General features: G+C 40.8%; 1 protein-coding gene across 1 annotated transcript in view; it reads left to right on the plus strand.

Annotated features, from left to right (window-relative positions):
- Positions 1 to 13,942, plus strand: part of PLPPR1 (phospholipid phosphatase related 1) — a 277,641-nt gene that overhangs the window by 132,790 nt on the left and 130,909 nt on the right. The window lies entirely within an intron of this gene.

Genomic DNA, 13,942 nt, shown 5'->3' on the forward strand with positions numbered 1-13,942 from the left:
GCCCAAATGGCTTAGCTCTGTGTTGTGAAGAATGTGGTTAATTAAGGGTTTCCGGGAGAACCCACAAATGCTTTTTAATTTTTCTTGCTGTTTGGTTCATCGCTTCCCTTATCTCATTACCCACATTTCTCCTCCAATCTTAAGAATAAATTTCCTCCTTCTAAAACCCTGACAGCCGAGATGTAGCCTGCTACCTGCCTGACTGCCTTGTGGTTTCTCTGTGAGGGGGGGAAATGTGAAGTCAACTCCTATTTGAATCTAAGGCTTCTCTGAAATCTGATGTGAACAAATTAGATGTCCTGAGAAATAGCCACAGCTCAGTGATTCATAATCTTTTTCTCTATATGAGTAAGGAAGATGTTTAATAAGTATTGCTCATGTTCTCTACAAACGGTCCCTTCTTGTTAACCTGAGTCGTATGGCTTCCCTCTAACCAGTGGTGTCTGGACACTGGAAGACAAAGATAGAAACTGGAACTGTAAGTGCTGAGCGGAAAACTTTCATTCAACAAATGTTTTCAGAACACCTGGCACATGCTGAACACTGTACACATCGTGTAATTTATCCCTCACAGCAATTACCCCAATACACCCACAGCAAAAGAATAAACCAAATAATACACCAAAAGAATAAACACAGCAAGTCACAAGGACTTAATCTACTTACTTGGTTCCAGTAATGACCTGGGTCCAGATCCATACCTGTCAGACTCTAAAACTAGCACTCAAGTCCATGGAGATGGGGCTTCTTCATCTAGATATAAAGTTACATTTACTTATGGGATGAGGGTTGATACTGACCTCAGGAGGAAATCCTGACATTCTGGTGGCATTGTAGTGACCTCAGGCTGATGCATGAGGTTGATAGTGAACCTGTTCAGACTCTGTGGGTTACAAGCTAGAAAAGCACAGAGAGAAAGGAGGATGTGTTAGAACATTGGAACAGGTGTTAACTTCATCTCAAAGTTTGTTCTTAGATATCAGCATGGGCGGTCAGCAAACATGTGCCTTTTGCAGGGCTATCTTAACCAATTCCAGATCGGACTACAAAATAACATCAAATCCCTGGAGCGATTTTATAGTCTTATGAAGTATGGAGTGTCAGTGGGATAGAGAAAAGAATAAGGTCCCCCAAATACAGTCATGTATGTATCTTGATTCACGACTTGTGGAAGTTCTTTTAAAATTAGGAAAAACTGGGACACCTGGGTGTCTCAGCCAGTTGAGACATGAGACCGTCCCATGACTTCAGCTCAGGTCATGATCTCATGGATTGTGGGTTCAAGCCCCGCGTCAGGCTCTGTGCTAACAGCTCAGAGCCTGGAGCCTGCTTTGGATTCTGTGTCTCCCTCTCTCTCTGCCCCTCCCCCACTAGTGCTCTGTCTCTCTCTCTCTCTCAAAAACAAATAAACATTAAAAAAAATTTAGAAATTAAATTAGGGAAAACTGAGGGCTCATATCAGGGAATCACAATCCCTGGGTGCTTATTGGACTTTAAAAAGCACCAGTGTATCAGACAGTGAACTGACCATTAGCCAGAAGGCTGAGGACCAGGGATATGGATTAAGCCCTTAGCTTCCTTTTTCATTTTTCTGGAGAAGAAACTGATGTAGTGACTAAGTACACAGACTTTGGGGTCAGGCACCCAGGCTATAAATCTCAGCTTTGATACCACCTACGTGATTCTGGGCACTCTGTTTAAATTTTCTGTAACTGTTCTCTTATCAAAATATAGTTCATAATGAAATCTATTTCACAGGGTTGTTGTGAGTGCTAAATGGGTACATATCCTATGTAAATTTTTGCTTTTGCCCTCATCCCTTCTATCCTGGCCTTTTGATGCCTTTATAAATGGTTCCACTAAAAATAGAAAAAGGAAGGAAAGTTCAAAGTACTTTGTGTTTGGGGTTATTTGTTTGTTTTGTTTTGTGGTGTTTTGGTTTTGTTTTTTTTTAGTAATTTTAGTGCAAGAACAGTGAAAACTTTTGATCCAAAATTGGGTGAATATTTTGGGGGTGTCTGGATGGCTCAGTTAAGTGTCCGACTCTTGATTTCAGCTTAGGTCATGATCTCACAATTCATGAGTTTGAGCTACAAATCGGGCTCTGCACTGATAGTGTGGAGCCTGCTTGGGATTCTCTCTCTCCTCTCTCTGCCTGTCCCTGACTCACACGTGTGCACATGCACGTGCTCTCTCTCTCTCTCAAAAAAAAAAAAAAAAAAATTGGGGCTAATAGTTTGATTTCATTCATTTGCCTTCTAGTATTACTGTTAATGAATTGGCTGTGCTTTAATTAGAGGGTCTTTTAAAGATATGAGAAGTCTACCATGACCAGTTTTTGCTGCTACTTGATTCCCCGGGGCATTGATGTAGAGAGTGGGGAAGTGAGGGAGGTGGAGGGAGGCAAGCTCAGTCACCCCTTCTACCTTCTCTTTGGAACAACTGTAACTGCAACCGTCACCATGTGTTGTCATTTGACACTGTGCCAGATGCTATGGGAGCCACTAAGACAAGTCAGATCACTCTTGTTGGTAATCTGGAATAAAGATAACCCATGTGCAACAGAAAGTTAACTGAGAACTTTAGAGTTTGAGAGACAAAATGAGAACACAAAAGGGGTCTAAGAGATTGCCTCGCTCCAGCCTATCATTGATGATGATTTAGCCTTGCCTGTGATTAAACCAAACAAATGCTCAGATAGTACACGTGCATAACTTATTGGTGGATCAAAGCCTGAGTGTCGTGAATGGCTGACCGACTAAACTAAGAAGACTTCCTGGAAGAGGCTGACATTGAATTGTGCCTTGAAGGATATGTAGGAGTTGGAAAGGCAGAAAAAATAAGGAAGGGCATTTGTTAATATTTAGGAATCCCAACTTATTTGGAGAATACATTTATGGTAAGGTATTGGTTTTGTTGTTCTTTAAGCATGGTATTTTACAAGGAGATCCTGTGAGGCAGTTCTCCAGAACAGTCTGTCTATTTCTGGGCCACATGAAAGCTGAGAAGACACAACTGGGATTCATGAGGAAAGACTGAGGAGTAGGCTGCAGGTGATCTCATGGAAGGGTAAACAGAAAGTTGTTCGTCACTACTGCAGACAGCACCAGAAAGATGAGTATTTTAGTTTGAGGGATTTAAATAAATAGGAAAAAGCATTTTAACATTTCCATCACTCCTACTTTGACCAATGACTAAATCTTAGATGCTCAAATTCAAAGTGAATTTGAGTTCACACACCTGTGTGTGTCTAGTGCCCTTGCCTTAACCCAGGCCACCTTCTCCTCTTGTCTAGATGATAGCACAGTCTTTTAGCTGGCCACCTCACTGTATCCATTCTTGTCCTGTTCTCCCAAACCATCATCTGTACCCCAAACAATCTTTAGTGAACACAAATCAGGGTATGACAGCTTTCTCCCTTAAAGCCTTTCAGTAGCTGGGGTGCCTGGGGGCTCAGTAGGTTAAGCATCCAACTCTTGACTTCAGCTCAGGTTCATGAGATCAAGCCCCATGTCAGGCTCTGTGCTTACAGCAAGGAGCCTGCTTAGGATCCTCTCTCTCTTTCTCTCTCTCTCTCTAAACATTAAAAAAAATTTTTTTCAATAGTTTACTATTATTCTTAGAACTAATTCCAAAGTCTTTAATATGGCCTACCCTGTGTCATCTTGGGCCTTCTCTTCCCTCACCTCACTACTTGTCCCCTTGACCATGCTCTTTATGTTTTAGCCATATGGCCGTGCCTTCTCTCATCTTGGGAACTTCCCATACGCTATTGCCTTCAAAAGGAGGATGGTTCCCACCCACCCTCCTCACTCCTCTGCATCCAAAGATCCCTTCTTCAGGGGAGATTTTCCTGGCCATGGATTTTCTTTGGATTTTCCTCCAGAGAGACCATGTTTTTTCATCTTAGTTGTTATTATTTCATGTCATCTTTCCAAAAGACACTTGGAGTACAACTGGGGAACAAAATAGACAAGGAGTTGTGACACTTCCATTCTGGAAGTTGGAGAAAGATAATAAATAAACACAATAAATAAATGATATCATATGTTAGGTGTCAGGTGGTATAGATAAAAGAGAAAGTAGACGCAGGGTAAGGAGCAGGAATACTAGATGAGGCAGGCAGGCTGCAATATTCAAGAACAGTCAGAGTATCTTCCATCTCATATGCAAATTACCCAAAAAGCATTGTAGTGTTAATTGTAAAAAGTAAAACTATAAAGGTATTAACTTGTATAAAGCCTGTCATGGAATAGTAAGTCCTCAATGGATGTTTATCAAGGAGACTAGCGGGCCATATTATCATTATTATTATACTCATTCAAAATCCTAAGTTTGGTTCAGTCACTGATTAAATGCAATCCTCCCCTGACTGTGGGCAAACCAAGGCTCACACCAGTGTTGTCTAACCCTCCTCTGTAACCTCCCGTGGTGAAAGGGATTTCCTCTTGATTCTATTTCCTGTCTCCTGTGAGAACCCAACAGGGTCCAACAGAGCTAATTAATTAACCTGTCATGAGGCCATTGGGACTTCTGGCAATGATTTCTGAGGGTGCCCAAGGATCGAGAATCTAATGACAAAAATAAAACCACTCTGTTCCAGAGAGTTGCCATCAGGATAGATTTGGTATCTTAACTCATGGATCCCTCCGTCTCTCTGTGCTTTCTGTCTGTCTCTCTCACACACACATGTTTATATTTTCTCTCTCTCTCTCTGTCTCTCTCTCTTCCTGTCTTCTCTTCTGAAAAACAAACAGCTTGGCTCCTGGGCAGCTTAGCTTTAAATTGGAAAATGCAGCCTTGCTTGGCAGAACAACAGTTTCTCAGACTCCCCACTGCTCAGAACAGCTTGTGACATACATCCCTGCAGGCAAGACCGTAAAGGGCTGTCTAATATCCTGGAAACACCACACCCCAAAAAGACTTTCCTGTGTAGCTTCTTTAAAATTATAGTCTATGGGGCATTTCCTCCCTTCTCCAGCTTGGACTTGATCTTTTGCTGTTTTTCTTTCCACTTAATTAGTGATCCCATCTCTTGGATCATTAGAAACCACTGTGGCCTTGGAGATGCAAACCAGAACAGAATTCAGAGGGGAATGTTGAGGAACCAATGACCAGGAAGTCCGAAAGGGTACTCTGGTCCCTCTGAACTTAATATTGAACAAATTCACTTCTAGGCTACTGAGAGAGGCCCATATGCAAACAGGGACTCCTATGTACTTCTACTCCCTGTTCATTTCAAAAATATAAAACCTGGATTGAATCCAGGTCTTGCATGGTTCTAATCCCATCTCAACTAGATGACCATGGTCTCTAATAGATCTTCCTAACTCCACAGTTCACCTACCGCCATCTAACTTCCATCCTATGAGCCATAGGAAATGCAGAGACTCTAAAATCTTTAGCCTGGCATTCTACAACCCAGTCCCAATCCTCTGGCCATACCCAGGTCCATTTTCTTGGTGTCTCCTGTGTGCTGGCCAAACTTGTTTAACCATAATTCCATATACCTTGGATATTGTCTGGGCTGTTCTGCTCCATACTTTGCTCATTCTAATGTCTGGAAATACCTCTCCTCGGCCTATTCATACATCTCCTCCTTACCTGTCCTCACAGACACACCTCAGATGTCTTCCATGGAAATAATTTCTTCTTCCTATGAATTCTCATCATCCACATTTTTTTTTCAACGTTTATTTATTTTTGGGACAGAGAGAGACAAAGCATGAATGGGGGAGGGGCAGAGAGAGAGGGAGACACAGAATCAGAAACAGGCTCCAGGCTCTGAGCCATCAGCCCAGAGCCCGATGCGGGGCTCGAACTCACGGACTGCAAGATCGTGACCTGGCTGAAGTCGGACGCTTAACTGACTGCGCCACCCAGGCGCCCCTCATCATCCACATTTTTAAAGGACTCTGAATTTGTCTGTATTTATGTTCCTACTAGGTTGAGAGCTGCCTGCTGTCAATGGCTGTTTGACTCATATTTACATCACTCAAGGCTTAAGGCCTTGTAGTTAGTAGGTACTTATAAAGGCTTTTGATGGGTGAATGGACAAGATGGTACCGTCTTCTCACAGTCTGTCTTCCAAATAGTTTGTAAAAGGCATTTTAATACTAGGAATACCAGATCTTTTCTAAAATATGGCCCATTTTTGAATAGACTTTAATCAAGTACAAGTTCATCTTAAACCTTACCACTGGGCATTTTTCCCTGGAAGGATGTGAGAGACCACAATAAAACAATTCTTTACCCCTAACAAGTCAGTCCTATAACATAGATCATGATGGTGGCATCATTGTAAATTTTGTTATTAATAACTGCGATTGCTTTTGAAATTATATTTGAAATTTTATAACCAGAGCCAGATGTAAAAGAATACAAATACTTTGTTTAAGAATCACATTCACTGCTTTTCGGTTAAGAGCAACGGCAACATATTCTCTGCCTATTTTTTCCCCAGACTTTAAGCTGAACACAACTTCTGCTGAAACTCTCCTAATGTCCAAGCCTGTGTATGTGTGTGTGTGTATGTGTGTCTGTCTATCTGTCCCTGTGTGGACATACTTCTTGTTCTTGCTCCACTGTTTCAAGATTTCAGTTTAACTGAGCATCAAACCTCATTTCCCTCACCCTTTGACTTTATTGAAGGAAACATTAACTCACTACTTTATAAATAAGGAAAGCCCTTTATGCCCTGCTACCTTTTTCAGCTAGGTTGTGTGTGTGTGTGTGTGTGTGTGTGTGTGTGTGTGTGTGTGTGTTTTGTGTGTGTGGAAAATTAGGGGTAAACAATATCAACAATTTTTTAAAAGAAATGAGAGCAACACCCTGCTTGTCTGGGCACTGTTTTCCTATTAAGCAGTTCTCCTGGTTGTGATCCATAAGGCACTCTTGGGCAGCCCTTCCAATGAGCCATTTAGACGCTCAGACGCTTTCCTCCCAATTGCTTCAGGTCACCTGCTGAGCTTGGTGCTTGACCTCATCCTTGTTCTCCTTATTTTTAAAAGGTTAATCTCTACAGAGATGGCTCACATTTAGGTGGACTTTGGCTCTCCTTTTTTTTAACTTTTAACTTTTTTAAGGCATATACATTTTATCTATCTATCTATTTATTTATTTACTTAGAGAAAGGATACAAGTGAGTGAGGGGCAGAGAGAGAGAGAGAAAGACTCCCACAAGGGGCAGTAAGAAAGAGAGGGAGGGAGGGAGACAGAGAGAGAAAGGGAAGTAGGGGTCACCCAAAGTGGGTCTCGTACTTACCAACTGTGAGATCATGACCTGAGCCGATGTCAGAAGCTTAAGGACTGAGCACCTAAGCACCCAAGGCATATACCTTTTAAAGCAGCAATCTAAAGTGATTTTTTTTTAAATTTTTTTTTACGTTTATTTATTTTTGAGACAGAGAGAGACAGAGCATGAACAGGGGAGGGGCAGAGAGAGAGGGAGACACAGAATCTGAAACAGGCTCCAGGCTCTGAGCTGTCAGCACAGAGCCTGATGCGGGGCTCGAACTCACGGACTGTGAGATCATGACCTGAGCCGAAGTCAGACACTCAACCGACCAAGCCACCCAGGCGCCCCTAAAGTGATTTTTTTAAATGATCAAAGACTCAGAAGTAGAATTCAGTGGAATAATTCCCCCCACCTTTCAATTTTACATTTTGGAATGTTTTCGGTTTTACATTTTGATTTCTAGGACTTCAAAAACACTTTATTTCTCATTGTCCTTTGGGTCCAAAGTATAGTGGTCTTAGCTAGCTGGAATAGGCAAAAGGGATTGAGCCAAGACCTACGTTAGTATCATATTGTTGAGTTCATGCAAAACCTAGAAATGATTGACTCAAGACCTAGTTAGGACTAGGAGCTAAGTAAGAAACTGAACCATGGCAGAAAGCTACAGCAAGCTTAGACATTAGCCAGGCAACCTCTGCTTCGGTTGTGAGAGGTCCAGCAGGAGGGACCCTAAATGCAAATGATACTCTGGTGACAAAGGGCAGTGGCTGTCTTGGAGCCCTAGGGAAACCTGGAATCATTCCTGGGTCTGAAAAGCCTCTCAAAAACAATGTGGGGGCCCAGGTATCCTCAAAAGGCCCCTGAGTTGTGGGTGTTTTGTAAAGGTTTGCCTCCATTCTAGATTTCCCTAGATTATGGGGTTTTTTGCTCTGTATATCTCCCTGCCTTACTTAGTCTGAACTAGTTCAAGGGCTGGACTGTGGATCTAATTGTGAGACTATGCAGGGAAGAAACTGGAGGGAAAAGGGAGTGCCAAAGCCATCCTCCTATTATATAGGGTCTTCACATCATCATTCTTCACAAGCTTTGAAAACAGAGTAAAGAATTTGTCTTGAGAGCCTAAGTAGTTCTTTCCTAAATCCCACACCATCTGATGATAAAATCTGTTTAGCGCTCACCTACAACCCATTCAGTTAATTCCTATCCCTTCATGTCTTTGTTTCTCTAAAAAAAAAAAAAAAAGAAGAAGAAGAAGAAAAGAAAAAGAAATAAAGAAAAAAAGAAATAGGTTTTTCCAGCTTTGGGAAATTAAATGCAAAGTGTGATCCTGGTTGGAGATAATGTACTGAATAGAAATGATCCAGAACAGTGAGGAGTATCTCAGCACCACCAAGGAAGTTAATGCCTATTTAACATGTGTGAAAGAGAAACTGGATTGGGGGATTATGGCTCACCCTGAGTACTAGTGAATAAAATGAAATTCTCACAACTCATTTTTCCTTACCTTTTAATTTCTCCTTTTCTACAATTTCCTTTACCTCCAGTTAAGATTTTGGTCATGGGTTGCCTGTGTGGCTCAGTTAGTTAAGCATCCAACTCTTGATTTCATGAGATCAGTCATGGTTCATGAAACAGTCTCTGCATTGACAGTGAGGAGCCTGCTTGGGATTCTCTCCCTCTCTCTCTCCTCCCTCCCCTCACACACACTCATTCTCTTTCAAATAAACATTAAAAAAGAAGATTTGGGGGCGCCTGGGCAGTTCAGTTGGTTAAGCGTCAGACTTTGACTTAAGTCATGATCTCACAGTTCACAAGTTGGAGCCCAGTGTTGGGCTCTGTGCTGACAGCACGGAGCCTAGAGCTTGCTTCAGATTCATTCATTCTCTCTCTCTCTCTCTCTCTCTCTCTCTCTCTCTTTCTGTCTCCCCCCATCTCAAAAATAAATAAATATTAAAAGATTTTTAAAAAGATTTGAGTCACATAGAATTAAGCCCTATTTTCCCCCTTTATAGACATAATCTCATCTTAAGCTAATTGCAGGCCTAATCTCAGTTTAATCTTACATAAACCTAAGTTTTGTGGAATTTCTAGAAAGTTCCACCATGTTCAAGTGTTGTAAAACTCATGTCAGAGATGCTTTTGACATGACCTGGGTTATGGATTGTGCTGGTACATATTCTTGCTTCTGTGGCTCCCCCTAACACCTGGGAAAAGCATACCACTCAGTGGCCCAGAATCTCAATAAATATTTAGTATTCTGCAACACACAAATGAAAAAAAGACAAAAACCCAGTGATAGTCTACAAGGAGTACTTCTCAGTGCCATTTGTGGTTCCTGGATGAGAAATGTTTTCATAGTGGTTATTAATTAACCAACACTGAAGTCCCTCTACCTGTTGTCTGGCAAACTGGGAGTCTGTTTTGGTGGTGGGAACAGAAAGTATTCTTGCCCATGTGTGAGCCCTGGTGATTATTTGCTTTAATCCCTCTGGGTGTTTTTTTTCAGGCCTTGGGTACTTTCCATTCATGCTCATCAGTACTGTGCTAAAAACACACAAGGGACCTTCTGCAGCACACCCAACTGTGTCTCTGCATTATTCTCTTCTCTGTACTCTGCCTTGGGAACTTCAGTTGTGTAGGCTTTCTCCACATTCTCATCTCTATCTACTCAGGGAGACCACTAGCCATTCTTCTGGGTTCTCCTTTCCCTACCATGTCCTGAAGACCCTCCAGCCAATAAGCTAGGGCAGTCCTGGGGCTCACCTTTGTGTGTTCTCATCTTTCAGGGATCACCACCCTTTGTTGCCTCATGTCCCATGCCTCAAATACCATTGTCTTTTTTATTTTTGTTTGTATGTTTGAGTTGTCAGGCATGAAATCCAGTCTCAGTTACTTTCTTTTAGCTGGAAGCAAAATCCCTTCAGAGCTATTTTAAGGTTGTTTAAGCTTGTTTTCAACACTCCCTTTTTGAGATCCCACGCCATATGGTAAAAAACAAACAAAAAATCCAAATTTCCCTCTCTTGGGTACTAGGCAGGAATAGGTTTGTCCCCTTGGGTAAAACTGTGGCCTTTATCCCAGGTGAAGCAAGTTCTTCATCAGCTTAAAAATTCTCATTTTCTAGGAGCTCTACTTTCAATCCTCCTAAATTAGTGGTTCTCCCCTAGAGTCCATCTCTACCCCCACCACCTCCCCTCTTGAAGGGGACATCTGGCAATGTCTGTAAACTTTTAGTTGTCAATGATTTGGGAAGGGGGTTGCTACTGTTGGCATCTCATGGCTAGAAGCCAGGGATATAACTAAACATCTAACAATGTTCAGGAAAGCCCCTCACAAGAAATAATTATCCAGCCCACTATATCAATAGTGATGGGGTTCAAAAACACTGTCCTAACTGTGGCCTCAGAGTGAAGAATTTTTGACTTCCTTGGAAGGGTACCATTTTTGGTGTCCTTGTTGTTGTTGTTGCCTATGTGGTTTTTAGATTTTTGTTTTAGTGAGGTCTATTAATTCATATCATCCTAACTTTGAAAGGAACCATGGCATTTTTTGGCAAAATTAGCTCAAAATTGTCTCTGTAAAAGGAGAAAACTCTAGCTTCCCTAACATAATAGACTCTAGGCTACTGAGAATGACCATAGGCTATGACTTTGGCCACTGGCAATTTTAGATTCACATCAAAGTTGGGCAGAAAGGCCCACTGGATTATGGTGACTGTTTTTCATAGACATTTTTCTTCTTTGCTGCTTCCTTGACTGACCAGCTGGAGCCAACTATGCAAAACTTAAAAATGAAGTCTAGCTGTTACCATGCTTCATCACCATCAATTTTCAGAATCACAAAAACAGATACTTTGTAATCAGTAATTATTTTTGTATCTATCATGGGTTGATTAGGAATTATAACAATTCTCATAAATAAGAGGAAATTATGTGGAAAAATCAATGGAAATATAGGAGATGGCAGTGATCGCTTCATTAGACAAGTCTGATTTATAATATACTTAGCTGCTTAGAAATAAGAGCTCTGTCTGAGTTTATTACCAAGAAACAGCATTGTATGTCCATATTCTCTTTTTTCCCTATGTTACTATCTGATATGGAAATAGACCACGAATATTTCTTATTCTTGAGATACTCTGATTGTGAGAGTTTGTGCACAAAGAGCTACATGTACATAAATTTTGGTACTTCTGTTGCTCATCCTGGTTCTCATACATTTGACCTGCTCTTTGTTTTTAGTTTCTCACACATGTTAGGCTGATTCATATTCATGTCTTCAGAACGTTTGCTCCTGCTGCTCCCTTTAGCTGAAATGCCTCTCTCATCCTCCTCTGCTTTTATTTTGATCAACTTAAATAGCCATCTCTTCTAAGAAACCTTCCCTCAACTTTCTCTTCAACTAGAGCTGCAATATTACTTTTGTGGACTCTAAGCAACTTTGCCTTTGGGGACCCCTTTCTCTAGTTAAAAAAAAATTAAAATTTATATTTTACAATTGGCATAAAACTAAATTTAATAATATATATTAAAATTTTCTTCTGCCTCAAAGTCCATTTTCTGGCTTTAGAAGAAATTAAAGTCTTTGCATAGGCCCCTAAAAGTATTATGGATCCTAGGCACTATGTCTACTGTGCCTAATGCATAAAAGATTAATGTACAATATAACTGATGGATAAAGAGATCCCTGACTGCAAGAATTAGAATTGATTATTTATTTGTGCTATCATTATCCTTCTTCCTTCTTCCTATCCTTCCTATCCTTCTTCCTGTTATACCCACAGGGTATTTGACCAGTTCATTGCTTCTGGTTTTGCCTAATGGGATATGTGCCATGACTTAGGGACTCATGAATGAATGAATGAATGAATGATAAGATATGTTCTCTTATTTTGAAACCTTGGGCACTGAGAAACTCAAGTTCATGAGAACAAAGCTGGGCTGGGCTGTACTAGAATCTTGGTGATTGGACTATGTGGTACTTCTTCAAAAAGATTCTGATGACTTCTGTTTCTGGGAGTATGGAGTAAGATGTACTTTTCCCTGTGCCTTTGACTGAAAACAACTAAAAATCTTAAATGTTCTATAAATATAAGGAAATTGAGAGATCGAAGGAAAAGTAGACTATATAAGGACCTTAGCACACAAGAAACAACACAATAGTGAGTTCCCACGATTTTCTTTTTGTCGCTTCTCTCAGACTAGATGGAGAATCTGGATACCTGAGTAAGAATAATACTCACAGACAAAATAGCCCCAAGAAAAGCTCAGCCAAAGGGTAGGGAAAAGGCAGCCGAGGAAAACAGAAAACTTTTAGAAAAGAACCTCTTGACTCCAGCCAAACACCACAGAAAAAACTATAGTCCCATCTCTTCTGCTGAACTAGTGAAGGCCAAGTGGAGACCCTGGACTTCTACCTTTGCTAGGCAATAAGGAGACTCCCTCAGATTCCTGCTGAGGTCATGTCAGAAAAAGTCAAGGGGGAGCCAGAACTTTATTTCATGCAGGGCAGTAATGAGTTGTCTCCCTACCTCCCAGTATCAGAGGGAAATATGTGGGGAGCCTGGCCTCTCACCCCTACCAGGAAGTACTGAGGAACCCCTACTTCCTTTTCACTGGGGTGGCATCAGAGGGGGGGCTAGTGGAAAGTCAGGAATTTTACCACTACTCAGCAATCATGAGGCCACCTTCCCACAGTGTCTGTGGAGGCCACATGGGGAGCAATAAAAATGAGGTACCTCTCCCCCTTCCAGCCAGGATGTCAGTAGAGACCTTGAATTCTACTTTTGCCTAGCAAAGGGGCCCCTCCCCAACCAGGTGTTATAGAAGGCCAAGTGGAGAACCTGTGGCACCTTCACATGGCTATAACACAAACCTACTGGAGGAGTATCAGAGGAGGTATGATAAAACACAAGGATTAAACAAAATCTTGAGCCTTATCATGTAATAACCCAAGGTTTCAATCAAAAATCATTCTTCATCCCAAGAACAGGGATGATCTCAAACTGAATTAAGACCAAGAAATACCAATACCCAGATGACATAGATGTCACAAGCATCTGACAAGAATTTTTAAGTGGTCTTCATAAAAATGCTTCAATAAACAATTACAAACATGCTGAAGCAAATGAAAAAAGTAATCTCAGTAAATAAAGAGAATAAAGAAAAAGCAAATGGAAATTCTAGAATTAAAAAATACAACTGATATTAAAAACTCAGTGGATGGATATAACTCAACACCGTAATAAAGATGAAAGAGGAAAGAATCAGTGAACTTGAAGATGGAATAATAGAAAATACCTAATCTGAACAACAGAGAAAATAGACCGAGGTGGAAAATTAGTCTCAGGGACATGATAGACTAAAGCAAAAGATCTAATATTCATGTCATTGGAGTCCCAGGAGATGAGAAATCATGTTGAAAAGTATTCCAGGAATAATGCTGAAAATTTTCCTAAATCTGGGCAAAAAAAAACACCATAAACCCACAGATTCAAGTAGTGAGAAATCTCCAAGCAAAAAAACCTAAAGGAATCTATGCCAAGATACATTAATAGTCAAAAGACAAAATACATATCCGATAAGAAACTTGTATTTGGAATGTAAAACAACACTTACACCTTGAAAGCAATAAGATAAACAACCCAGTCAAAAAAACGGAAAGATTTGAGTAGATATTTCACAAAAGAAGATATAACAGCTGATA

The sequence above is a fragment of the Prionailurus bengalensis genome, chromosome D4, assembly GCF_016509475.1.
Source record: "Prionailurus bengalensis isolate Pbe53 chromosome D4, Fcat_Pben_1.1_paternal_pri, whole genome shotgun sequence".
In the NCBI taxonomy this organism is placed as follows: Eukaryota; Metazoa; Chordata; class Mammalia; order Carnivora; family Felidae; genus Prionailurus; species Prionailurus bengalensis.